Raw genomic sequence first — 25,049 nt, 5'->3', positions numbered from 1 at the left:
AACTGTAAAGGCAGTCCAGTCTTTGAAGGCTCTCTCCCCTCTGTCATTGGAGAGAGGTGTCCTCTGACCTCTTTCTGACCAATGAGAGCCAGGGTCAGTTAGCCTGGCTTAGAGAAATGGCAGGGACAGGCAATCAGGATCCTGTGTTGAATCTCTTAACATTCATAGAGAAGGAAGTTGTAAGAAATGGCATATCTGCATTTACGTTCAGAAGGGAACATCGGAGAAATGTTGGAGCTTATGTATTGTTATTATTATTGAATAGGGTGTCCCTACTTTCACTGGGGAAATGTTGGAGGGTATGTGGTAATAAATACATATTGCATTGTGTAGCCCTCCCTCAACAGCATCTTGGAGGTGAATTTAGGCACAATGCTCTGAAGTGACCTTAAAGTCTGGTTCATCAGTCGTGCCTCTTGGCCTGAAATTAGTAACCATATCGGTTCTGTCTCCACGGGGGATGACAGCGTAAAAGGAGATGTTTATGGGCCACCCAGGATGAAGAAGGCTTCGCAGCATTCTTTGCCGAGACCGGTCACTGGAGCGTTCTTGGCACATCTTGGGAAGAAAATGGAAATCTAAGAAGGAAGGAAACAGTGGGTGGAATACAGATTAAAATCAAAACAAAACCTGATGCTGTCTATGATCGCTGATATGAATAGCAGTTTTGTATACCAGCGTGGCTTAAATGCATATCAGCCAATGGCCGTGCTCGTCTTAGGGAGAGAGAGAGAGCACCCTTTATCTGCATCCTGTCAGGAACGAGTCAGATCCAGGGAGAAAGCCAAAATCACAGGAACAGGAACTGGGCCAGCGAGAAGCAAATTTATCCACAAGCACCACACTTGTCATCGGGTCCTAGGAGGAAACTGATACTCAGCAGATAACAGGCCTGCGGAGCCAAAGAATCGAGTTGCGGCATGTACAACTCAATTCTGTATTTCTGCACACTCACATGTACCAGCATTGCACTAATCCATTAAAGCAGAAATGTGGATTTCACAATGTAAATCGAATAACTGTGGTGCGTCACTTGCATATTATGGTCAGCCATTGGCTGAATCAGGCATTCTGTTTCCCCTTAAAAGAGCATCAGGCGTACTCTAAGGGCCGAGCGGCGCATTACCTTACTGAGGCGACAGATTGTTCTTTTTAAAGAAAACTAAATCTAAAAGTTTAGAAATAACAATTTATTATGTTAGAAATAAGAGAGAAGAAAACAAGGGCATGGTTCTATCATTTGTGCTCCAGCATATGAGAACTGATCAATCTACATTCCTAAGAAACATGTTTCATTATCTATATGTATAATAAATGCAAAGTAATAAGAAGTTAATTAAAGGAGCAAACATGGAGGCACATTCTAACATAGTTCCTTACATTTAAAGCTGAATCAGGCCACTTCAAACCATCCTGGCTTCCTCCCCCCAATGCTGAGAACTATAGTTTTGTAAGGGTGCTGGGAATCTTTAGGAGGCTCCTATTCCCCTCCCCCCGAGAGCTACAATTCCCAGAGTTCCCTGCGGAGCGATTTTGGAAGCATATGTAATGGCACCGTGCCCCCAAAGATCAGAAATAATGGGAATGTCATAATGGGAGTTCCAGAAAGTGATGTCATCCACTTTAAACGATGACTTTTGAAGATCAGGAGAGCTAAATGCCTCAAGAGTTGCGGAGGTTTAGCTAGAGCAATGGACCAGGATCTCTGAAGCCCAGAATCCCCTGCAAAACAATGGCTCCTTTCTCCCTTCTCACGACTTCACTTTCCAGAAAGTGCGGAGGGCCAAAGTTCTGGCTTTCGAAAGGCAGCCTCTGCAGGCATGCTAAAGACAATCGCCTCCCTTTTTTAAAAACACACACACACACCATTTTTAAAAAGTTAGAGCATTGTATTCCAACCCGAATTGCGGTGGAATTTTATAAGGCTAAGTGACGCCACCCTTACAACAGACCCTTCTTCACTTCAACTGCTCCCCCCCCCCATTGATTTATGGGAAATCACAGCTCTTGTCGCCGGACTCATTACATCTCCGGCTTTGGAGTTAACGGTCCCCTGATGCTAAGCCCAAAGATACTGCCAGATAGAGAAGGAACAGCTAATGATGCTTTCAAGGAATGGCTTTAACTGGTTGACACATTGAATGTGTGTCCTCCTGATATCTGAGTGGGATCAGGCTCCCTGTGTTTCTGCTTGGGCCACACAAGCAGCAAGATAAGCCCCACGATGACTAATCTAGATGACTAATTCTGGATCGAGAACCGCAGGCAGGCGTGAGGGCGGGGGATCAGGCTAGCTTCTCTTATCTCGCCACTCATTCATCTTCCAAGTGGGAGAGATTAATTAATAATCTGTCCAATTCAGGACTAGGGAGAGAGGGATCAGTTTGTTCCATGTCTATGTCCATTTTCCAACTGAACAGTAAAAGGAATTCACAATAAAATTCATTTTTAAATATGTATCTAGAGCATTGTAGGGATAGATAGATGATAGATGTTAGATGATGATAGATAGATAGATATAGATAGATAGATATAGATGATAGATAGATAGATATAGATAGATAGATGATAGATGATGATAGATGATAGACAGATAGATAGAGAGATAATGCAATTTCATTTTTTTAAATGTGTTTTTGCACATTTTCTCAGCCAGCAACTGTATCCCATCTTTCCTGACTGTTGACGATGTACCTGGGGAGTTGGAGTCCATCTAGAGGAGTATCTCCCAAACTTGGGTCTCCAGCTGTTGTTGGACTACAACTCCCATCATCCTAGGTATCAGTGGTTAGGGATTATGGGAACTGAAGGCCTGAGTTTGAGAAACACTGATCTAGAGGGCCAGAGGTTCATCATCCCTTGCCTAGCATATAGGGAAGGCTCTGTCATCTTTCACACTTGCAAGAAAGGAGCTGGAGATCCCCTGGGTTATGACTTGCTGTGAATGTGTCTCCATTCATACTTTACGTGGAGAGGCACTATTGAGGTCTCTATACTAACTACCATGCAAGTCCATGCAAGACAGGGGTAGAGGACCTTCTTGACCTGGTTGGCAAGGTCTTCATGCACCAACCAACCAACAAGCCAACTGTGGCAGGTGGTCTATCAGTCATCTGATATCATGATGATGTCAAGTGACTGATGGAAGGTTCCACCTGCCTGTCATCATTGACCAATAGTGTCGGAGGAGGAGTCTGCTCCACCAGCATGTTGCCCACAGAGAAAATTATTATTATTATTATTATTATTATTATTATTATTATTATTATACCCTGCCCATCTGGCTGAGTTTTCCCCAGCTGCTCTGGGCAGCTTCCAACGAAATATTAAAAATACAATAAAACACCAGACATTAAAAACTTCCCTAAACAGGGCTGCCTTCAGATGTCTTCTGAAAGTCAGATAGTTGTTTATTTCCTTGACATCTGATGGGAGGGCGTTCCACGGGGCAGGTGCCACGGGCAAAGCAGCACATAGCTGAATGCAACTCTTGTCCTATCAGCTGATGAGCAGGAGGTTTGATCCTGCTCTCTGCAAAGGTCTTCTTCACCGATGAGTTACATTTCCCCTCTGCGCATCAGCTGACGTCACCCTGTAATGTCAGCTGACTGAGAAGTAGACATGGTTTGGGAAGGAAATGGCATTGCAGGCCAAATTGGATCCCACCCCCCACCCCCCGCACTCAAAGATAGAAGAAGAAGAAGAAGAAGAAGAAGAAGAAGAAGAAGAAGAAGAGGAGGAGGAGGAGGAGGAGGAGGAGGAGGAGTTTGGATTTGATATCCCGCCTTTCACTCCCTTTAAGGAGTCTCAAAGCGGCTAACATCCTCCTTTCCCTTCCTCCTCCACAACAAACACTCTGTGAGGTGAGTGGGGCTGAGAGACTTCAAAGAAGTGTGACTAGTCCAAGGTCACCCAGCAGCTGCATGTGGAGGAGCGGAGACGCAAACCCGGTTCACCAGATTACGAGACTACCACTCTTAACCACTACACCACACTGTCTCTCCAAGCGGACAGAGCTTCTCCACCCCTAGCATAAGCTCTGTATTTCCAGCTCATGTGGCTAGAAGTTTGTTTATTTCTTTTTCATTTTCAAATGTTATTAATTCCATTTAGACATAAAACATGCAACAGCTGCATAAACTGAGAATTAAAATAAAATGGCAGTATATGCTCAGATAAATGTTCCCAGCTGACTGCCCCCAGGAAGCCCATAAGCAGGACATAAAGGGAACATCCCACCCATTTATTTTTTGGGCTAGAGCAGCCTTCCACAACTTGTAACTGTCTGGATACTTTGAACTACAACTCCATGACTGGAGCTGGGGCAAGAGGTACCCCAACAGCATCTGAAGGATCCTAGGTCGGCAAGACTGAAAAATAATAATAACAAGAAACAAGGCAAGCATAGCATGTGGAATAAAACAGATGTAAATAAAAGAGGCTTCAAACAATTAAATGATGTCTGTTGTCACAGTCTTTGGCATCTGGTTGACCAACCGGATGTTGGGTTACATAGGCCTTTGGCCTCATCCAGCAGGGCTATTGTTAAGGAAATGGAGAGAGAAGAGGGAGCTCAGTGGTAAGAAGGCATTGCTTTCCATTCTGTCCTGTATTCAACGCACACAGAACTGCTTCCATGCAGCTGCAGTTCATCTTCCTCCAAAGACTGCATCACTCGTCTCGCTGTCTGCTGGGTTGAAATTATGTCACTTATGTAAGTTGCATTATCCCATCTCATTCCTTTCAGTGCAAAGGAAACAGTGCAGAGCAGGGAGGGAAACACAATTGATTTATTCGAAACAAAATAAAAAAAATTTCCTTCCAGTAGCAACTTAGAGACCAACTAAGTTTGTTATTGGTATGAGCTTTCGTGTGCATGCACACTTCTTCAGATACAGTCATATCTCATGTTATGGACATTTCAGGTTACGTGTTTTCGGGTTGCGGACTGTGGGAAACCCGGAAGTACCAGAATGGGTTACTTCCGGGTTTCGCGCTCACACATGCACAGAAACAGCAAATCATGCGGGCGCCCGCACAGACATGGCACTTCAGGATGCGAACGCTGTGGGTTGCGGATGTGCCTCCATCACGGATTATGTCCGCAACCCGAGGTTCCACTGTACACTGAAACAGAAGTCACCAGACCTTTATATATAGTGAGAGGGTGGGGAGGGGTATTACTCAGAAGGGTGGTGGGAATGGGTGATTAGCTGACATGTGTGGTAAGCCATCACCCATTCCCACCACCCTTCTGAATAATACCCCTCCCCACCCTCTCACTATATATAAGGGTCTGGTCCAGCGCAAAGTGAGGCTGAGGGAGAGCTCTCCAGCTGAAAGTCGTTGCCAACGGACATGGGCAACTTCTAAAGGCGACACTGGGATGGCAGCATCAGCGGATGGCAGCGGGCGCAAAGCAGTGGCATCCAGCACCTGTGAAGGAACACACACAGGACGGACATAAAAACAGAGGTATGGGGCCCCCAAAGAAACAGGAGTGCGATGAAGGGAAATGAGTGCAGAGAGGCCTCTCCCACCTTATAAAAACCAGGCTGAATTGGGGCCACCAAGAATGCCAAGGACAAGGCAACCATCTGACCAGGGATCAGGGGTAGCAAGAAGTTCTGGCCTGATCTTAGTATTTCTTTGATTGCAAGGCCAGAACTGGTAAGAAAGAAACTGCGTCATCAAGACCACCTGGCCTGCAGTGGCAAAGCTTTGCAGTTGCAAAGGATAGATGTTGAGTATGTGAATCCGCAAGGGAGGGAGCAGGAGAACTCGCCAGGCTCTAGAGAAACCTGGTTAAGAGAGTAGAAGGTGCCAACTTTCAAAAACAGGAGGACGTTTGCATTGCCTTCAGGCAGCCCCTGTGGGCATGGGGTAACAGTTTCCCAATCCCTGTTTTATGTCATAGCACCTTACTTAAAGAACAAGGGACAAAGACCTCCCTCCTTTCGGGCTTAGCAGGGCTGTGAGAGGCCCACAGAGAACCCAGCACTCTGGCATCAGCCAATGGGGAAGCTGGCTGACCCATCCCTCCCTCCATTTTCACGAGGCTTCCCATCCTATCCTCCACCGCTTACTCACCCAGATCCTGCCCAGGCGGCATGCAAAGGGCATCTCATTCTGGCCAGACTGGCGACGCGACACAAACTTAGTTGGTCTCTAAGGGGCAACTGGAATAAATTTTTTCTTTTTGTTTCGACTACGGCAGACCAACACGACTACCTACCTGTAACTAGAACAATTGATTTAGGTTATCGTTTGCTGACTGAAAGCAGCAACAGCAGCAAACACTGATTTTATTTTCTGGATTGGTTTCTATTTCAGGCATGGAATAAATAAGCAAACATCAGCCATTTCCTCTCCCATTTCTGAATTCTTTGACATCCCTCCTTTAGGCTTTGCTCTGTCCAAACTGACCCCTTTTAAAAGCAATTGCTGGTCAGAACACTTGTTTACCCTCTTACGCAACCAACAAATGTTGGAAGGTATGATATCAGGAAAGAGGGAATGAAATCTAACAGGTGGAGAGAGGAGTGGGAGGGGTGTGCAAGGATTATTATTATGATGGCAACCCTGCCGTGTCAATTGCTATGGGAACCAAAGAGTTCTGTTCTGCAGTTCCTTCTGCCACCTACATAAAAGAGAGTGACTTAAACAGCAAGATAACCCCTCCAGCTGAGTTCTGTTCCTGTAATGTCTGGCAGTGTTTAAATGAACTCATGAAGGAAAGTGTTGAGTAGCGAAAGACAAATGACCTTTCCCATCTGGGAAAGGTCTCTGCATCTTTCAAGCGACACTGTCTGCTCCGAAGAAGAGCTGAAAAGAAAAGGGAGGAATGGGAAGAGGGGCGGAAAAACCCAAATCAAATCAAACAGAAGGCGATGTCAGGCTACAAAGGGGCCGGTGACCTTGTAAAGAGAAAGGGCAGGGGAATCCATGGCTGAATCTGTGCACTGGGAGAAGGAAAAAAGCTAACTAATGAGTCTATGGTTGTGGCTCCACAGTGGACGGTGAAACAGGAAAGGCAGAAATCATAACACCAGGCTTTGGTTGAATAAGAAAGCTTGACTCAGGCTAAAATCTTCCATCCAGAACACCCGCTCAGTGGAGCTGATCTGGCCCACATCTCTTTATTTATATCAATAGGCAGTGTTATAAATGAAGAGATCAGAGCTGGATTACCTTCTGTGCTAAGTCTGCTTTGGAATGAAGGACAACGGGTCCAATATGCTGCAGAATGGAAGCCCAAAGGCAAACCAGAGATGCTTGAATATATTGCTCTTCTCTTCCCCTTTAAGAATATTCTTTTAGCTTGGGCAGTGGTGGCTATTTGCAGGGGGGAAATTCAAAATGCTAGGATTCTGCACTGGGAATATGCCGGTCATATTCTTTGTTCTGCAAAATGTTCTTGAGCGGGTGAGGCGGGGCGGGGGGCGGAGAGAAGTCTACTACTGCTATTTCATGTTATTACCAGTAGACATTGTATCTAAAAGTCCTTGCCTGGGATGGAGGGGGGACGTTTGGGACATACTCTGTAACTGGACTGTCAAAATAGTGATGGGAATAGGCATCAGGGCAGGTTCAAGTATGGTGAGATTCAGAAGGGTTCTTGATTTAGAGTCTCTTGACAAGGAAAATAGAGAATAGAAGAGAAGAGAAGAGAAGAGAAGAGAAGAGAAGAGAAGAGAAGGGTTGAGTTGCTGGATGAATGAGGCTGCAATCATGTAGTCCAGGTGTAGGGAACCATTTTCAGGCTGAGGGGCCATGCTCACTCTACCTAACGATAGGGCTGGGTCAAACGCTGAAGCCAGGAAACATTAGCAGGAGGCTGATATGTGCCACGAGTCATATATCTGAAGGAGGTGGAAATGAGGTCACTGTTGTGATTCATTGAGGTTAGACTGGGTGCCAATAGGTTGCATCCCATTCTAGCCTTACTCAGAGTAGACTCATTGTTGTTAATGAGCATGACAAACTTAGGTTCATTCATTTCAATGGGTCTACTTTGCGTAGAACTTAGTCGAATACCACTCAATATTTTTGCTGGTAGAGGATTTTAAAATGTTATTCTATTAGCTTTTGGTTTTTAAAAGCCCTAATGTTTATATGATTTTAGTGATGGATTTTGACATTGTCATTTCATTGTATTTTTCTTTTGTAACATTTGCAGACCCCTTTTGGAGGACCTTTGGTCTGGGGGCAAAATCAACAATTTGCAACCTAGTAATAATAATGAATAAAACACAAAAAATGGCTCACCTTTGCATTCTTTCCTATGTCCTCCCTCCCATAAAGATTGCGAATATCTGGGTCCAAGGAGAAAAGGCACCCGAGGCCCAGATCTCAAAAGGCAAGCTGTTCCTCCCGAGCCAAGAGGATTTCTCTGCAGTAACACCGGCCGTGTTGGTTTTATGGCGTGTGGGGGCAAGGAGTACAGAATCCCTGTGATCGTTCAAAAGTTTGGGAGCGAAGGCTTTGCGCTGTAATGTGTTTGACCCTTCCTGAAAAGATCACCAACCAATTATCTTCCTAACAGCTCAGGAGATTAGCTGAACTCTATTAGTATACATCTGTATGTTCAGGCTGTGAGTTTTAACTAGCAAGAGGACCACCTACAGCTTGCCCAGCAAGACCCACACACACTTAACTCCAGTGGCCTGGTATGTAGCCACTTGGAAAAGACGCAGGGGTTTTTTTCCACCACCACCCCCCTTGGACAAAACTAAGTCATGAATACAACTAGAGGGTTCTAAACAGCTCCATAAACTAGCTGCCCTCGCCCCTCTTAAATTTGACCACAGTGCTTAGCAGAGACTGACATTGTGGGGAAATGAGATGGAGAAAAGCTTTTCTGTTTCTCTTAACCAGTGTCGGATTTATGTACAGTGGTGCCTCGCAAGACGAAATTAATTCGTTCTGCGAGTTTTTTCGTTCTGCGAGTTTTTTCATCTTGCGAAGCACCAATGTGTATTGACGGTTTCCCATAGGAATGCATTGGCGGTTTTAAAAAAAAGGCGCAAGACGTTTCATCTTGCGAAGCAAGCCCATAGGGAAATCCGTCTTGCGAAGCAACTCAGAAAACGAAAAACTCTTTCGTCTTGCGAGTTTTTCGTCTTCCGAGGCATTCGTCTTGCGGGGCACCACTGTATAGGCTAAACAACCTATAGCTTAGGGTCCCACTCTCTTGGGGCCCCCCAAAAAATTAAAGGGGGAAAAACTGGATGTACATTTTCAAAATATAAGGAAAAAAGAAATAAAATAAAACCTACATACAGCAACAGTGTTTTGTGTTGTGTAGGCCTCCTATGATGTAAGTAATGGGCCCTGCCTGCTAGCCTGCTCCCTAAAATATCACTGGTTTGCTCACTTCTATATATAGGGTGCCTACATTCTGCATGGACTGGTTGCATGGCAAACATTAGCTCCATAAATTACCATATAGAATATTCAATACAAAAAAACAGTGACAATTTGTTGTTGGCAAAGGACAGCTGGGTAAATAAAGGACCCCATTACCTTCAGTAGCTTAGGGCCTCATCAAACCTAATTCCGGCCCTGCTCTTAACAGTAAAATTCGGGAACATCAGATGAAGATGGAGTGCGCAGGCAGGCCAAAGGAAGCAGCGCTTCATATGTCGCAAAGCTAAACGATGCAATTGAGTCCCACAAGTTGTAGTGGTGGCCACCGACTTGGGTGTCTTTAAAATGATTTTTTTTTTAGCAATTCACTGAATCACCTGGGGAATGGGACCAAACACATGCAAAATAGATATGGATCAGAGATGTTTGTTTGTTTGATTGACTGATTATAGATACAAGTCAAGAGTCTTTTTGTAAACCGCTTTGAGAAGTGAGGGAGTTACCATTAAGTAATTTATAAATTTAAATAAATCAATGATGCCTAGTTCTGCAGTAATGCTTCTGAATACAGTGGTACCTCGGGTTAATTCGTTCTGGAGGTCCGTTCTTAACCTGAAACTGTTCTTAACCTGAGGTACTACTTTAGCTAATGGAGCCTCCCGCTGCCGCCATGCCGCCACCACACAATTTCTGTTCTCATCCTGAAGCAAAGTTCTTAACCCAAGGTACTATTTCTGGGTTAGCGGAGTCTGTAACCTGAAGCGTCTGTAACCCGAGGTACCACTGTACAGTACCAGCTGCTGGGAGCCACAGGACGGGAGAGTGCTGTTATGCTCAGGTGATGTCTGTGAGTTTCCTACAGGCATCTGAGCGGCCACTGTGAGAATAGGATGGTGGAGTAGATGAGCCATTAACTCTTGTTACGTTCTTACTTTATCTAACAAGGTTTATATACCACTTTTAATTTTTATTTTAAAAAAACCTAAACAGTTTACATAGAATATCATATATAAGCACTGATAAAACCAGACCTTTTAAAAAAACACACACAACCAGGTAGACATAATAAAATTATCAAAACCTAGATAAAATCAGCAGTTTTAAAAACAATAAAGATAATCCAATTACATGGCTGGGTAGATGTGCCTAAACAGGAAAGTTTTAGCAGCACGATTAAGGTGCCTACTTAATATTATTTGGTTATGATTGATATATTGATTGCTGTTGTCGCACACACAAAATAGCCCTGCATGATCTAAGTGTCTGTCTTTCAACCTGTCTCCTTGAAGCTTCGATTTCCTGTAATAATAATTGCTGCTGCTCGGTTGGCTAGCTTGGGAAGAACACTTATCGGACCATGATGCTAAACATCCTTCCATTGGTATTCACGAGCTTTTAAAGAGCACTCCTTGCCACATTCAGTGAGCCATTTAGGGTCGAGAGGAACTAAGTGTAACTCGCTAAAGCAAGCCCTGTGATAGGTGAGATGAGGGGCAGAGCACATATTTTCATGCAGAATGATCTCCATCCACTTCCCAGCACTTCTCCTTAAAAGAAATTCTGGAGGCAGAGCAGGGAAAGTCCCCCAAACCCTGCAGCGCTACTGCCATTTAGGAACGCAGAGTCAGACCATTGGTCAATCTAGTTCAGTATTGTCTACCCTGGTTAGCAGCAGATCTCCAGGGCTTCGGTCTCCAGCCTTACCTGGAGATGTCAGGGATCGAACCCAGGACCTTCTGCATGCAAGGCAGTTGCTCTACCACTGAGCTATGGTCTTGGTGAGATGGACCAGTGGTTGGCTCAGTACCATGGGATCCCACTGCAAGGCAGTCAGGGAAGCTGCCTTATCCGGAGTCTGAGTAGCCCAGTACTAGCCATATTACTCAGTGCAGAGGCATTTAAATTAATGCACCTAAATGAGTCAGGTCCATTAATGTCGGTGGGTCTACTCTTGAGTATGACCAGCATCATATGCAACCCATTGACTGGCAGTGGCTCTGCAATAATTATTGTTGTTTTGTTGTAAGATGGCCAGGAGAGGTGGCCATGTACATTTAATAAGGGACTAAAATTCTATTACGCCAGCATGGTGTAGTGGTTAAGAGGGGTGGACTCGTAATCTGGTGAATCGGGTTCGCTTCCCCGCTCCTCCACATGCAGCTGCTGCATGACCTTGGGCTAGTCACACTTATCTCAGCCTCACCTCACAGAGTGTTTGTTGTGGGGGAGGAAGGGAAAGGAGATTGTTAGCTGCTTTGAGACTCCTTAAGGGGAGTGAAAGGCGGGATATCAAGTAAAAACTCTCTTCTTCTTCTTCTTTTTCTTCGTTTTCTTCTTTTTCTTCTTCTTCTTATTCTTCTATTTTCTGGTTGCAGAATTACAAAAATTTATTACCATTATTATTATTATCTTTTTCATTATCATCATCAGTCTTTATTATTTATTTATTTATTTATACATACATACATACATACATACATACATACATACATACCCCACCCATCTGACTCGGCTTCCCCAGCCACTTCAGACATTCAGTCATTGAATACACAGATCAGGCACTGAATTTTATTATTCTACCGAACTCAAGTATGAAATAGTACTATTATATATCATCTCCAAGCATTCATAATAATCATATATACAGTCTTTAAGCATAGTATTAAAAATAATACTATTTCATGCTTGAAATGCATATAATAATAATATTTAATGCTTGAACACAAAAATGCTAAATATTGTTATATGCAGTTTTCAAGCTTCCATAATAATAATAAGACATACGTTCTTCTAGTATGATATAATGGTGATGCCATTTAATGCTTGAATAATGATATGATTAATAATTATAAGAAGATCAACATCAGTCTAGGTGCATGCCACATAATGGAATTTCACACTCCCGTAGAAGATTCCCTTCAAGGCTTCCATATTGCTCCTGTCATAATCAATCAGGATCCAGTGCCAGCCGCCTCGAATGGCGTCTCCAAAGAGCGGCCTCCGTTCTCTCCTGGCGTGCAGCGAAAACAAATAAGCAGGGCTGCCCACCTGCTCCCGGGCCGCTTTGTCATATGCAATACTTTCAAGGTGCGACGTTTGCCTGTCACCGTGATTTCTGGAGGCTGATGCAGGGGAGGGAAAGAACATCTGCTGCAGCTACTCTGCCACCAGCCTCATTAAGATGAAAAGATGCCACCACATCTCATCTTGAAAGCCGAGATGTTTTCAAAAGTTTGAGTCTGCAAAAAGAGCAGGCAACCCACTAGGGGAAGCACTGTGGTTCAGCAGCAGAGCACATTCAATTCCCGGCCTCTCCAGGTGAGATTGAGAGAGAACCCTGCCTGGAATCATGGACGGCAGCTGCCCACCAGAGTTGACAATACTGTGCTTGATGGACTAATGGTCTGAATTCGGTGTAGAGCAGCACTTTCTGTTCTTCCCTACCTGCCCGCGGACTGTCTCACCAGAGTGGTGCATTCTCTGGTTATCTCCTGCTTGGACTACTGCAATGCGCTCTATGTGGGGCTACCTTTGAAGGTGACCCGGAAACTACGACTAATCCAGAATGCAGCAGCTAGACTGGTGACTGGGAGTGGCTGCCAAAACCACATAACACCGGTCCTGAAAGACCTGCATTGGCTCCCAGTACGCTTCCAGGCACAATTCAAAGTGTTGGTGTTGACCTTGAAAGCCTTAAATGGCCTCAAAGGCCCAGTATACCTGAAGGAGTGTCTCCACCCCCATCGTTTTGCACACACCCTGAGGTCCAGCACTGAGGGCCTCCTGCAGTTCCCTCCCTGCAAAAAGTGAGTTTACAGGGAACCAGGCAGAGGGCCTTCTTGGTAGTGGCGCCTGCCCTGTGGAACACCCTCCCACCAGATGTCAAAGAAATAAACAACTATCTGACTTTTAGAAGACATCTGAAGGCAGCCCTGTTTGGGGAAGCTTTTAATATTTGATGAATTGTTGTATTTTAATATTTTGCTGGAAGCCGCCCAGAGTGGCTGGGAAACCCAGCCAGATGGGTGGGGTATAAATAATAAAATTATTACTATTATTATTATTATTATTCCCCTGTTTTCAGGGTGGTTCTCTGGCTCCTTTGACATCGAACTGGAGGTGGGGTGTAGCTCAGTGGCAGATCATCTGATTTAAATTAAGAAGCCCCCAGGTTGAACCCCCAGGATCTCCAGATAGGGCAGGGGAAATCTCCTTTCTGAAATCCCAGAGAGCTCCTGCAAGTCAACATACATTCAACAAACAGGGGAAATCAGCAAATCCCAGGTGTTGTCAATACTCTTTTGCCATGAATCAACCAGTTATAACTGATGGGTGGTGCATCCTCAATGGGCCGCCATGTTTTTGAAATGGAACCAGCTATAAAAATATGAGTGCAAAGCATATTCCTTGGCCATTTCTTCCTCCCTCTTTAAGTTTGCTGGGAGAAGTCAAGTGGCCAGACCAGAGTGTCTGAGGGGTCATTCCGTTTATCAGTTCTGCAACTGGTTGCTTCTCGCTGACTTTTTGGGTTCTGATTCTTCAGCCATTGTCTCCACTTGTAAGTTCCTTTGAACAAGCAGGAATGGGTACATCTGCCAATTTTGGCTTATCTTGGTTTCACATTTTTCCAGTCTGAAGTTCAACTTCTCCACATTTCTATATCAGATTGCAATTTTTTAAAATAGTCCTCATAAAAATTCATCAGCAGTTTACTGCGAATTTCCCCTAATATACACAATTTTGCAATTTTGCCTAACCTACACATTTTTTGCAAAACAATTCTCCCTAATATAATGAATGATTACGCTTTATTTTCATTAATGTGTGTCTTCCTGTGCTCCCCTCTTTTACCCCAGTATATGCATTCTTGTACATGCTACTTGACCGGAGAACTTGTTCTGTAAAATTTGAACTATTTTGAAGGATGGTTGCGTCTTGGTTTTCATGTGGTTTCGGAAACTGTGAATTAAGCAGGTTCGCCTTTAAATGCAAACTGAGTCAGAATTTCTCCCCCATCCCTAGTCCCAACCAAACTCAGAAATCCCACTGAAAATAAACAAATCAACTGACCACTCAGGAAGGGGGTGTGTGGAAATCCACTTCATTTCCAGCTGCCACTCTACCGGAATTTACCCCTTTAAACACACTTGAAAACTTACTAAATTTAGAGGGGAAAACACTGACTTGGGCATTGATGCAGGATGAACATTTAGTTTCTCTCCCTCTGGACCTTTCTGAAGCCCCATCTGTGCCGTACATTTAAAGCAGTCTCGTGCCATTTTAGACAGCCATGGCTTCCAGCTAAGAATCCTACAGCTCTGTGATATAAACAAATAGAATAACATTTTATGCAAAGTTCCCCTTCCAGCAGGTACACCCTGAAAAGTTCTAGGCTGCCTACAAAAGTCAAGTATCCTTGCATGGATATATGCTCCCTGTATATTTTCAAGGCACACACCCTATCTCTCTCTCTCTGCTACCATGAGGACTAGGAGCATGAAAATAATCATCATCATCATCATCATCATAATCTATTATTTGTATCCCGCCCATCTGGCTGGGTTTCCCCAGCCACTCTGGGCGGCTTCCACAGAGACCAAAAATACACTAAAATGTCACACATTAAGAACTTCCTTGAACAGGGCTGCCTTCAGATGTCTTCTGAATGTCAGGTAGTTGTTTATCGCTTTGACATCTGATGGGAGGGCGTTCCACAGGGCCGGTGCCACTACTGAGAAGGCCCTCCACCTGGTTCCCTGTAGCTTTGCTTCTCGCAATGAGGGAACTGCCAGAAGGCCCTCAGCGCTGGACCTCAGCGTCCGGGCAGAACGATGGGGGTGGAGACGCTCCTTCAGGTATACTGGACCAAGGCCGTTTAGGGCTTTAAAGGTTAACACCAACACTTTGAATTGTGCTCAGAAACGTACTGGGAGCCAATGTAGGTCTTTCAGGACCGGTGTTATGTGGTCTCGGCAGCCACTCCCAGTCACCAGTCTAGCTGCCGCATTCTGGATTAGTTGTAGTTTCCGGGTCACCTTCAAAGGTAGCCCCACGTAGAGCGTAAAGGACATGCAGGGATATCTTTCCTTTTTCTGGTGAAGTTTGTACCATTCGGATCTCTTGCTATTGGTCAACAAGGGTGAAATGAATGAAGCTTAAGCTTCAGGGCTCCTAATCCCAGAGTGGTTCCAGAAATGACTTTAGCCCATCTTGCTTTAAAATGTTGGGTCTACTAGACCAAATTTGAGTCAGATGACTCAATTTGATTTTAAAAATTTTTTGCATGTATTTCAACAATCCCAAAGTTTGAGAGCCAGCGGCACAGATGTTGTGAAGGTGTGGTGATCTGTCATGGAACAACCCCTCTGAAGAAGACAACAGCGGTTATCCAGACCTCGTTGCTGGTTGCAAAGGCTCATGACAGTTCAAGCTTCAAGGCGCCCAGAAATGTCGGTCAGAAAAGCAACTTGCCGGTGATTAATGCAAAGGTGTGAAGCGACATGGAAAGTGAAGGTGATGGACTAACAAGTCGGCTCTGCCAAATGGTGCGCTTGGCTTTTTAATAATAGGTTGTGGGAGCAGCGGCACATTTTCCTGTTTCTTCACCTAAAATATCCCCGTTGAAAAAAATATCTATTTTCAGAGTCAAATACAACTCAGTGATTCATCATTCCTACAGGAAATTAAAAGGGATCACACCTGGGCTTGACGATATCATAGGCCTTTGCCAAGAAGACTCACAATCAGGAAAAAGGAAGTAATGTTGATTCATCTGTCCCACCGAGAGCCAAATACTGCAGCCACCAACACTGGCTTAGTATTTTGGGGCCTCTCTGCAAACTTAGAGCTGCTTGAAAGACATTTGGTGGTGTGAGGCTGGAACCCAGATTTCAACTGCAGGGTTACAGAGATGTTGAATAAGTCCTTAGTTCATGGAAGGTACAGTAAAAAGAGGCCAGCATTCTTGGAAGTGGAACAGCAAGGATCATTCCATGTTGTAACTCAGGCACAGGCAAACTCGGCCCTCCAGATGTTTTGGGACTACAATTCCCATCATCCCTGACCACTGGTCCTGCTAGCTAGGGATCATGGGAGTTGTAGGCCAAAAACATCTGGAGGGCGGAGTTTGCCTATGCTTCTTGTAACTTAAGGGTTAATTCTGTTAAAGTCAGCTAACCAAGAGGGAGCGGGGTGGGTGTATTGCTTAGCAACCAGACAGAGTGTCGTGCTTGTTGAGTAGCACATGCCATGATTGGCTGTGCAGTTCTGAGGGAGGTTTTTTCCCCCTCTGTATGTTTGGTTGAATACCTCCCTGTCCTGTACAAGGCTTCATGTAAGAAAGGCAAAAACTTCCTGCCTATTTCTCTTCACTGGTTTTGTTCAGTTTGCTCGCTAAGGTGCCATCAGGGCTATTCACTCTGAACTCCATCTGTGCCATTTAACAAACCTGAAGTCCATCTACTTCAGCATCTGGCAGTAGAGGGACTGAACGAGATGGTTCTGGGAAGCCCATAAACTGAGCATGGCACATTCTGCAAGCAACAAATGTGCTCCACCATAACAGTTTATCCTCATCACTGGCATAACATAGAGACGCAACAGCGGCCATGTCAATTAATCACTGGGTTTTATTTGTTGTGTTCTCTGTTCATACAGGCATCAACCTTGCATCTGTCTTGGATTAAACAGCCTGAGCTTTGGAGCATGTTCAGATTTGACTTTCTCAAGCAAATGAATCCACTTTTGGGGTACTAGGTGACTAGGTGACCACAGCCATCCAGCTCACACATTTTATCCTACAAAGCAACCTTCAACCTGGTGGCTCCCAACAGATAATTTGGAGTGCAAATCCTGTCATCTTTAACCATTGGCCATGTTTCATAGGACTGGGGGGAGTTCGACTCCAAGCACCTGGGAAGGCTGCTACTGAGATCCACCAGGAGTCACCAACACGGCACCTGCGGGCACCAGTATGCCTGCCAGTAACTTCAAACGTGCCTTCATCGTCTCCATGAATTTTGTGACTGGTACCCACAGCACTTTCTCAACATTCCAAGGGTGGCATTGAGCTACGTCTTGCTGAAAGAAGACCCACTGAAATTAATGAACTAAGTTAGGTCCATTAATTTCAATACGCTTACTCTGAGTCCAGTTCAGTTGACTACCACTCCAAATGCGCCCCTGACCCCAAAATGTTGGAGACTTCTGATGTACACAACTTGGAACCCAAAGATATTAAGAGACCTGTATCTGTCCTCCCTAGGGATGCGGGTGGCGCTGTGGGTTAAACCACAGAGCCTAGGGCTTGCCGATCAGAAGGTCGGCAGTTCGAATCCCCACGATGGGGTGAGCTCCTGTTGCTCGGTCCCTGCCCCTGCCAACCTAGCAATTTGAAAGCACAACAGTGCAAGTAGATAAATAGGTACCGCTCCGGCAGGAAGGTAAATGGCATTTCCGTGTGCTGCTCTGGTTCACCAGAAGCGGCTTAGTCATGCTGGCCACATGACCCGGAAGCTGTACGCCGGCTCCCTCCGCCAATAAAGCGAGATGAGCACTGCAACCCCAGAGTCATCCGCGACTGAACCTAATGGTCAGGGGCCCCTTTACCTTTATCTGTCCTTCCCACCCATATTCGCCCATTAAACTGGGACCTGCTTCAGCCAGCTGCTGTTCCAGTGGGTGGGCCACCTACACTATTAGTCCCCCCCCCTCTTCTGCATCTCAGCCTCTGTGGTGCCAGGAAGGGGTCCTCAGCATGCTCTTTACAGGATCTGCTCACGGCGGGAATGACTCAAACACAGCTCCTGTTGATTTCAAAGGGCCTCGCGCAAGATTGTTTCAAAAGCCATTCAACCCTTGATACCGAGAAACCATTTTTCAGCAGCTCTGGGTCCACACAAGTTAATTTTGCTGAAATCAAAAGCTGTCAACAGGAAAGTATGCTGGAGGGAGGGGGGGTATGAGTGGGCTGCAGCAGAGGAGCAGAGACTCGCAAAAAAATCTTGTCCAAATCTCATCACATGCACACAGTCTCTTTTTTATTCCACCTGGGCAAATCAGAAAATAGATCTTCTTCATCGTGGAATGAAGACGGATCTGTGCATCTGGCACTCAGAATGCGATTAGGTGGCAAAAAAACCCCTCGCTGTGCTGAAAGATACGCCAGCTGCTGAATCGGAGGAATTCACTCCAGCTTGTATTTTTAGCAGATTCCTGCATCTTTTAAAACTGTTTTTCTTGTATCACTCAGGCCCACCTGAAGTATTAAACTAATGCTAAAATCAGAACCCTGAGATGGGCAGCTGAGATACAGAAAAACTGGTTCGGTTGAAGGCACCCGCTGATCATATCTCATTTCCCACCAGATTAATAGCTTTAAAAAACAACATCTCTACAGGTGCACATTGCTCATGTCTTGTGTCTTTATGGTGCTTCAGACTTTGCAGAATACCAGGCAAACATATACCTCACTGTAGATAAAATTCTGCTTGGAAAAAAATGTAACATCTCACAGGACTCCAGGATCTGTCACTTTTGCTTAGGATCCAAGCCGTGTGCTTCCCGGGGCAGTGGTTGTGTGATCTAATCATAACTATGTTTATGTAGAGGTAACCGAGTCTAACAAGACTTACACTACTCTCAGGAAAGTGGGGTGGGGGGTGGGTGTGCGGTTGCAATTGGAGCTCTGCATTATTATTGACTATCAGCCACTTAACGAGCATCGCTCGAAAATTCAAAGAAACAAACAAAAAATCAGTGGAATTTTGAAACTAATGGTTAAAATCAATACAGCTTTGAAAAGTTCACTACACCATATTGCTTCAAACTGGTGTCCAACTGTACTCCAACATAGACAGAAACCTGCTCCCTTCACCTCAGGAGCTATCGTGCAAACTTTGGTTAACAATGGTGCAGTTTTAAAAGGTTTTTTCCCTCAGAAAATTGTCTTCAGAGGCACTCACTCCAGCTTAACGTTGAACAAAACTCTATCGTTTGTTCATATTGGTAGATATGCAGAAAGTGACAGGGGTCAAGCCAATTACTTCCTTCGAAAGCATAATGTTAAACAATATTAAAACTCATTCCACAGTTGCACCCAAAATTCATGAGTGGCAAAATTGGGAGAGGCCAGTCAGCAAACGTCCAGAGGAGAACTAAAATTTCCACCAACAGTTCAAAAACAGCCCAGCAAAGAAATCTGTCAAAAACCTGGCAGAAAATTATTCGCTAAAAATTTTTGGCTCACCCCAGATGCAACTTGATGGCAGATTTGACAGACAAACTGTTTGGGTGCTTCTCTAGCTGGGAAGGGAAACATTCTCAATGAGGAACACATTATCATTAAGGCAATTGTCTGGGGGGAGGAACATGCCAGTGGTGGGTGGAGCCAGAGGCAAAAGTGGGCAGAGCAATTGATGTAAATTTTACCTTTGTACAGTAGTCTAGTTTCAATTCACATCCACACACCCCTCTCTTTCCTTCATCCAGGCAAGATTGAGGCATGACCAGCGTTTAAGACATATTCCAGTCAGTTAAAAAAACACTGAAGGAGGGTGCGGAGCAGGGGTGGTGAGGAGGGGGGACCTAGGGAGAGAGGGAGGCTTCCAAGGGCCGGACAGAGAGGTTTTGAGGGCTACATTTGGCCCATAGTCCAGAGGCAACTCATAATAATAATAATAATAATAATAATAATAATAATAATAATAATTTATTATTTATACCCCGCCCATCTGGCTGGGCTTCCCCAGCCACTCTGGGCAGCTTCCAAAAGAATATTAAAATACTGTAATACATCAAACATTAAAAGCTTCCCTAAACAGGGCTGCCTTCAACTGTCTTCTAAAAGTCTGGTAGTTGTTGTTCTCTTTGACATCTGGTGGGAGGGTGTTCCACAGTGCCACTACCAACAAGGCCCTCTGTCTGGTTCCCTGTAACTTGGCTTCTCGCAGTGAGGGAACCGCCGAAGGCCCTCAGAGCTGGACCTCAGTGTCCGGGTAGAACGATGGGGGTGGAGACGCTCCTTCAGATATACAGGACTGAGGCCGTTTAGCAATCGCAATCGGCTACAACGGCAGAGTTTTGATCCTACCCTGCAAACCTCTGTTAAAACTATTTTTTAAAAAGAAGAAGGCTGCAGCCTGCAAAAACACTGGCAAATGTTTCGTTGAAGGATAAAGCTTATGAAACATTAACAGATGTTGTTGTTATCAACTGACATTTTCGATGGCTGCTTGCTTCCTATCCACCGCCACCCCTTCCAAAATTCCTTTTGCTAATTGCCAATCTTGCTGTGGGATTCATTACATTCGAGCTCGAGGAAGTTACGGTGCGGGAGGAAGGGATGGGGGGGGGAATAACATGACTCGGCGGGTTTTATTAGCACCTGAAACGATTTGTGGTTTTCTTCAGACTTGGCTTTGAACACAATTCCCACCCCCTTCTCTCCAATTAGGACACCACTTCTCTTGGAATCTAGCATAGATGTCATATCAGTTTGGGTGATCTATAGCAAATGCGCAAAAAAAAAACAACCCAAACCAGTGACTTCTTAAAAAAATATAAAATCCTTCAGCCACCTGTAAGCTAAATTGGTTCTTCTATAAACAAATCTAAAGCAGGTATATCTACCAGACAAGGGAAGCTGAAGAAAAAGGCTGGCCTCTTTGTTGCACTCAAGCATCTGGTGTTCCAGGAAAGGTGCCAAAACAGCTCGAGGGACTGCTTTTGCCATCTTAAAGCCTGACATGTAGCAACTTCTGTCAAGCCAGCAGGCTGGCACAAGCACTTCCTACCCATAGGGGGCCGTCACAGCCCCCTACCAGGCTCAACGAAATGCAATGAGGGTGTCATGACCCGCTCAGTTTCATCAGGATCTGGCACGGTGGTTTGGCAGCCCCAGCTGGATGAGGAAGAAGAGGAAGGAGAGGAAGCAGAAGGAGCTGGATTTGAAGACTGGCACCCAGAGATGGATGGTGGAGGTTCTCAACCTTTTGACTCCACATTTCAGAGAAGGAGACATTGATCTGCTTGGTCCACGGACCTTCCTGCAAAGCACAGAGCCTCATGGAAGAAGGGGAAAGCCTTTGAACAGCCAGTGGTGTTGGCTGAGCAAGTGGTGGAGGTAGCATAGCCAGCATCTGAGGGTGCAGCATTGTCCCCAGTGTTATTTTTCTAGAAAAAGAGGTGCCAGAACTCACCATGAACACCTCCCTCCTTCTCTTAGAATGGTAACGGCACCCACCTGAAAGGTGCCAGAATGGAGTTCCAGTGAATTCCAGCTGGGGGAAAGAAGCCCTAATTGTCCCCAAGATCAGGAACCAACTCCATAGACGGGCTGAAGTTGAAGCGCATGTCTACACATGTGGTATTCCTGTAAAGCAACAGAGTCTCGCGAGTGAGCTTGTCACACCTTGCCTTTAAATGCTGGGCAGGAGGGCTGTTGACAACTGTTGGGACATCTTCATTCAGTTCTGCACCTTTTGCCCTGCTGGTATAATCTGGAATTACGACTTCTGAATGAAGGTCTTTTTCTTACAAGTACAGTGGTACCTAGGTTCTCAAACTTAATCCGGGCCAGGAAGTCCGTTCCAAAACCAAAGTGTTCCAAAACCAAGATGCTTTTTCCCATAGAAAGTAATGCAAAATGGATTAATCTGTTCCAGACTTTTAAAAACAACCCCTAAAACAGCAATTTAACATGAATTTTACTATCTAGCGAGACCATTGATCCATAAAATGAAAGAAATAAACAACGTGCTGCAGTCGCACAATTACACAAATGGTAGCTGAACTGGGCTCAACACTGTCACAAAAACAAAACAAAAAGAGCAGCAAAAACAAAAACGCAAAATAAATAGCAAAAACAGACAGACCTCAGTGTAACACTCAAAATGGAGCATGTTCGGCTTCCAAAAAGAGTTCACAAACCAGAACACTTACTTCCGGGTTTGCAGTGTTTGGGTATCAAGTTGTTTGAGTTCCAAGACATTTGAGAACCAAGGTACTACTGTAAAGGCATCTGTCATTGTATTTTGTACCAGGAGTAAAGCAGGACACATGGCTTGTTGTATTGGGGTTGAGAGAGGAAACAATATGTAGCCAGACCATCAAGCACAACCTTGCTTTATTGCACCAAAGTTAGATTGAGGGGGAGAAACTCCATTCAGCAGCTAGAACTAGAACAGACTACACTTCCCAGTCAGACCTCAATGCACCAACGTAACCCATTAGCTTATGCAAAATGGTTGCCCTAATGATCAAGGATGATGGGGTGGGTGTGTTATAGTTCAACTACATATGGAAGACCCTAAGTCTCCCCCTTTCCTGTTCTACACCTCAGATATATTAGCTCTGGAGAAATTCAACTTTGTTTCATTTTAATGAGAAACTACCTAATTGTCACTTCTCCAACCCATGCATGAACCGAAATGATCCCTTTAAATTCCCTTTAAATTTTGCAATGAACTTCGCCAGCCCACCAATGTGTACAAATATGCATAAATTAGGTGACAGAATGTATACAAATGCACATGTTCATGAAAATGCTGTACAAACATGCATTCTGTAAGAGAAATCTGCTCACAAATATGCACCAGTTGGTTAATATTGCATATAAAAATGTGTTTCTTAGGAGAGATCGGCGCAAAGATGTTTGCAGATTTGGGTTTTGTTTTGGGTTTTTTTTCTAATGCAAATTGCTGCCTAAATGTGAGGAACTGGATTTAAGGAGCTGGAATGGACAGATCTTCCTACCTTAGCCAAATCATTGCAGGGGAAATTCTTACCTGGAGCGAAGGGAAAGTCCCTGGCAACAACGGAGAAACATTGTTTTGCCGCATGGAAGAGATCATCTGAAGATACTTTTATTACAGGGGCACGCTGGGCAAGGTAACTTCCGAATCAGCAATTAGCTCCTGGCTTTTTCCTCCCTGGTGCAACGAAGGAGAGGTGTTGGCATGCGAAGGACTCCTAAGAGCCTCGCTATGTCTCTAGGCACATCCAGTTCAAATTAAACATTTCCCCAGTGCAGGCCTACACAAGCAAGATGGGAATGGCTCCGGGCAGCCCCAAACCTGGCACATGTATATATTTCCTAAAGGTAATATAATCAAGGATGGTTATATTTACAGCTGCTTGGGTGAGCAGGCCCCAAAATGAGAAGAAAGTGGGAGGGTAGCAACTGTTAAAGGCTGTCACAAGAGAAACCTTGCTGATTTCTCTTATTAAAATAAACCTTTGCAAAAGAATTGTAAGAAGTAACCGAGGGGCCAATTTCGAATCTTTTTTATTTATATTATCATGTTTATATCCGGCCTTTTTCTCCACTGAGTTCAAGGTGGTTGTCAGGGAACTGCCATCAGTGTCCGAGGGAGAGAGCAAGCTCCGAAGGGATCCCAGAGAGCGTCCCGGGAGTGGGAGGGGCAGCCCATCTTCTGGGGGAGAGAATCAGCGTAGCTCCAGTGGAGAAGGGGGGGAGATGGGGGAACCGGCGAGGCGATCCCATGACTCCTTGCCGGGGACCAGCGGGGAGAGAAGGGGTCCTCCGCTGCCCATGCCCTCCTTGCGCAGAAGGCTTCCGCGCAGGGAGAGTAGGCGAAGACTTGGCGTCAAAGAACTTCTTTGCTGGAAGAAGTTTAAGAAACCCCCACTGACGGATTCTGCCAGCGATTGAGACAGCCACGCGTGAGTGGCTGTCCGGACAGGCAAGGTTCACTCAGGCAACCCAGCCAGACGTTGGGACAAGCTTACGCACGAGCAACCCCTAGAACCATTACAGTGGTGTACATGGTTCTCCCCCTCCTCCACGACAACCCTGGGAGGTAGGTTAGGCTGAGAGGCAATGACTGGTCCAAGGTCACCCATTGAGCTGCATGGCTGAGTGGGCATTTGAATCCATCTCCCAAAGTCCTAGTCCAACAGTCTAACCCCAATCTCCCTGTCTTGTGGTCCTCATCTAAAGCAGATCCTCCAAGTGTCCCTATTTTCCAGGGACAGTCCAGGATTTACAGAAGCCTTCCCAATTTCTGATTTGATCCTGGAATGCCCTACTTTTCCTTAAAAGGTAAAGGGACCCCTGACCATTAGGTCCAGTCGTAGCCAACTCTGGGGTTGCGGTGCTCATCTCGCTTTATTGGCCGAGGGAGCCGGCATACAGCTTCCAGGTCATTTGGCCAGCATGACTAAGCGGCTTCTGGCGAACCAGAGCAGTGCACAGAAACGCCATTTACCTTCCCGCCGGAGCAGTACCTATATATCTACTTGCACTTTGACGTGCTTTGGAACGGCTAGGTTGGCAGGAGCAGGGACAGAGCAACGGGAGCTCACCCCGTCGTGGGGATTCGAACCGCCAACCTTAACCCACAGCGCCACCCACGTCCTTAGGATGTCTCTATTTTAATCAGAGAAATGGTGGGAGGTATGGAGTTATGCAGACACCTAGCCAAGGAGATAAGTAACTATGCAACCTTTAGAAGACATCTGAAGGCAGCCGTGTATAGGGAAGATTTTTTAAAATGGTTAATGTTTTATTATGTTTTTATATGTGTTGGAAGCTGTCCAGAGTGGCTGGGGCAACCCAGTCAGATGGGTGGGATATAATAATAATAATAATAATAATAATAATAATAATAATAATAATAATAATAATACGTCCCTATTTTCATCTGAGAAATGTTGGAGGG

The 25,049-nt window shown here is 45.1% G+C and overlaps 1 long non-coding RNA gene across 1 annotated transcript; it reads right to left on the bottom strand.

The window, feature by feature from the left end:
- Nucleotides 1-458: 458 nt before the first annotated feature.
- On the bottom strand, nucleotides 459-23,312 carry LOC310664594. The gene is made up of 3 exons (XR_014504986.1): nucleotides 23,154-23,312; nucleotides 21,611-21,739; nucleotides 459-578 (listed from the first exon to the last, which is right to left on the bottom strand). It is a non-coding gene; the product is annotated as an uncharacterized lncRNA (long non-coding RNA).
- Nucleotides 23,313-25,049: the final 1,737 nt, after the last annotated feature.

This window comes from Podarcis tiliguerta, assembly GCF_965153285.1.
Source record: "Podarcis tiliguerta genome assembly, chromosome: 14".
NCBI classification, from domain to species: domain Eukaryota; kingdom Metazoa; phylum Chordata; class Lepidosauria; order Squamata; family Lacertidae; genus Podarcis; species Podarcis tiliguerta.
Note: the sequence above shows the minus strand (reverse complement) of the source record. Positions and strands in the feature narration are given on the sequence as shown.